The 3,384-nt window shown below is 51.4% G+C and overlaps 1 long non-coding RNA gene and 1 pseudogene across 1 annotated transcript; one reads left to right on the top strand and one right to left on the bottom strand.

The window, feature by feature from the left end:
* Positions 1 to 1,354: 1,354 nt before the first annotated feature.
* Positions 1,355 to 2,666, top strand: LOC144317263 (uncharacterized). Its single transcript, XR_013383216.1, has 3 exons — positions 1,355 to 1,723; positions 2,098 to 2,194; positions 2,354 to 2,666. It is a non-coding gene; the product is annotated as an uncharacterized LOC144317263 (long non-coding RNA).
* Positions 2,605 to 2,729, bottom strand: LOC144317952 (U4 spliceosomal RNA; annotated as a pseudogene).
* Positions 2,730 to 3,384: the final 655 nt, after the last annotated feature.

The raw sequence follows: 3,384 nt of genomic DNA, 5'->3' as shown, positions 1-3,384 counted from the left end.
GAGAAGCAGGCTCCATGCAGGGGGCCCTACGTGGGACTCTACCCCGGGGCCTCCAGGATCAGGCCCTGGGCTGAAGGCGGGGCTAAACCGCTGAGCCACCAGGGCTGCCCATGGTTTTCTAGGTCATACACACGTTCTAAATTTTGAAAAGACTGAAAGAATCAAGCAAATGTGACAGGTGGATCTTTAACATCTGGATTCAAATAAATTAATTAAAATTTGAACAGGGTCTGGGTATGATATATGAATGAACTGCTATTAATTTTATTAAACATGATAATGGCATTAAAGTCATGGATTCTCCTCTATCCTCTGTCACCAGTCCTGACTTCTCTAAAACATTCCCTTTAAAGCCTAGTGTCCTGAAGATCCCATTCTCTGGTTCTCTTCTTTCTCTTCACACTTGCTTCCTAAGAATTCTTATTTATTCTCAAATTTGACCAGGTTTCTAAACCCTGATCTCCATCCAGTAGCTCTTTCCCGATGCTACCAAATCCACCGACTATTAAGTCCTCAGGATATCAGAAATTCTACAGGTCCTGGTGTCAACTCTGTGTCTCATTCTGTTTAAACTGCTTTCCAGAATAGATGACCAAAATAATAACACTGAAGCATCTTCATCAACTCCCTTTTACCAATCTCACATACCTAGTTAAACCTTGAGGCACCTGGAAGACTTCTTAAAAAAAAAAAAAAAAGATTTTATTTATTCTTGAGAGACACAGAGAGAGAGGCAGAGGGAAAAGCAGGCTCCTCGCAGGGAGCCCTATCTGGGGCGGGGATCACTCTGAGCCAAAGACAGATGCTCAACTGCTGAGCCATCCAGGCAAATTTCTGTAGGAGGTTGCTCTTCACCAACTTCAAATAAAAAGGATATGTCATCTTAAAAGGATAATTTGAGGGGCACCTGGGTGGCTTAGTTGGTTAAGCACCTGCCTTCTGCTCCGGTGGTGATCCTGGTCAGCCTGCTGAGCAGGGAGCCTGCTCCTCCCTTTCCCTCTGCCCTTCTCCCAGCTCATGCTCCCTCTCTCAAATAAAATATTTTTTAAAAAAATTTTAAAGGATAATTTGACAATCACCTACCAAAAATTTAGTTTGTAGCCTTTATGATTTAGTAGTTCAATGTCTAGGACTCCCTCCTACAGAAACTCACAAATAAAGCAACATGAACAAAGTTTTTCATTTCAGCGTTGTTTGCTATAGTGCCAAAGTTTCAAACAAACGTCCAAAACGAAAATGATTAAAATCTGGGAACCAATTATCTTAAACCACATAGACAAAATACAGCGCATTGCAAACGTTAAGAATAACGTAACGGATCGAATGAACAGAATATCTTTGATGTACTGTTCAGTAAAAAGCGCAAGTTACAGACCGAAAGGCGGGACCTCAGTTTTGTATCAAGCGCTCAAGAGCTGTGACCAGTGCCTCTGGCCCCGGACAGCGAGAGCGGCGGAGACTGGAGACGCCCGAGGGCCGGGGACGATGAGGCCAAAGCCCACGGTGCGAGCGCCGGAGGGGCTGATCCAGCGAGAATCACGGTTCCGCGAGCCGCAGGACGGGCGCTGCGGGGGCGGAGAAGCCCAGGGCCACGCCGCCCGCCGCCCGCCGCCCGCCGCCCCGGGTCCCGCGGGCAGTGGCACCTGCGCCCGGGACGGAGGCCCAATCGCGGCGGTTCGTGCGCCTCCAGAGACCCACCCACCGGGTCTACTTAGGACTGAAGGCAAGGACAAAACCAGAACAGAAAGGAGAGAAAATCCCTCCGGGCTGCGCGGCCGGCCTCTCCGATACCCCCGGGCTGCGAAGAAAGCTCGCAGGGAGCCGCGCGGTCCGCCCCGCGGCCTCCCGCTGCCCCCACCCCCGCCCCCGCCGCGCGGCCTCCCGCTGCCCCCGCCCCCGCCGCGCCCAAGAAGGAGGGCGTCAGGGTCCAGCCCGCGCCCCGGCCCCGCCTGCGGGCTAAGGAGCCACCCAAGACCCGGCTCGTGGAGACCTCGGAAGTCGGGCCGCCGGCTACTTTCTGGTGGTGCCTGTGCTCATCCTAGGGGAGCTGGGCTTTGGCTCTTCCTTGCGGCCTGATTGTGTCTGACTTTAATCCAGGCCTGCCCTGGACCAGGAAACCTTGGGGAACACGCTGCTGTTCCCTTCCCCTGGAAGCAGGCCTGGCTAAAACGGTTTATGGTCATTGATTACAGAGGTGATGCCCACGGGAGGCCCTATCCCTCCTCCCCAGGCCAGGCAGCTGGGGGGGGGGCGGGGGGCGGCAGGATGAGATGCGTCCCTCCCCGGATCTACCCCAATTACCCCGCAGGTTGCCCGAAGTTCCCCTTTGGACCTGGGTTCTTCCCTCACACAGGTTTCAACCTTGAGCAAATTCTAACAATCGAAAAGGTGACCGGATTCAATTCGGCTCAGGCTCTAAACGCCAGGACCTGGAAGAGGTTGCGGTGCGAGGTGCGCTGCGCTGGGCCGGGCCGGGTTGGTGACCCGGTCCCGCTGGGGTGGAGCGGTTTCCTTCGGAAAGACGTCAGGCTGAAGGTGCCTGACAGGGAGGGGACAATGATTAGGCGTGGGCCCACTTTTCCAATAGGGCTCAAGTAGGCACAGTGCCTGCGACCCATGAAAAAATATATGTATATTTATGTGCATATAAATATACGTATCTTTTAAATCAGCAATAATAGCGTCTCGGATAAACCTCATTGGCTACGATACTACCTCTGCGCAAAGCTGTACATACAAATCTTTTTAGTTAGAGAGAAGCAAGCTCCGGGCTGAGCAGAGCGCCTGGTGGAGGGCTTCATCCCAGGACCCTGGGATCACGCCCTGATCTGATGGCAACACTTAACCCACTGAGCCACCCAGGCGCCTCCCATGAAAATATTTTAATTAAAAAACATTTTAGGGATCCCTGGGTGGCGCAGCGGTTTAGCGCCTGCCTTTGGCCCAGGGCGCGATCCTGGAGACCCGGGATCGAATCCCACGTCGGGCTCCCGGTGCATGGAGCCCGTTTCTCCCTCTGCCTATGTCTCTGCCTCTCTCTCTCTCTGTGTGACTATCATAAATAAATAAAAATTAAAAAAAAAAAAAACCATTTTAATCATGGGACAATATTTATTTACTTAGTTTTTTTAATGGAATAAAGTACAATATCTATTTACTTAGTTTTTTTTTTTTTTTTTTTTTTTTTTTTTAATGGGGTCAAGGCCCAAGAAGGCATGTGTCCAGGGTCCAGCCCATAAAAACAATTGCCTTCCTCTGGTGATGTGGAACTCCAGAAGCCAAAGGACAGGGACTAGGGCCCTTTTGGGAACCCAACTCAGGTGTGTGTCTAGAACTCTACTTCATGTGGCACAAAGATGGTCAGATCTACAGAAGCAAAACCCA

Source organism: Canis aureus, chromosome 7 (genome assembly GCF_053574225.1).
Source record: "Canis aureus isolate CA01 chromosome 7, VMU_Caureus_v.1.0, whole genome shotgun sequence".
Taxonomy (NCBI): domain Eukaryota; kingdom Metazoa; phylum Chordata; class Mammalia; order Carnivora; family Canidae; genus Canis; species Canis aureus.
The sequence above is the reverse complement of the archived record's forward strand: the minus strand, read 5'-3'. Positions and strand labels throughout refer to the sequence as shown.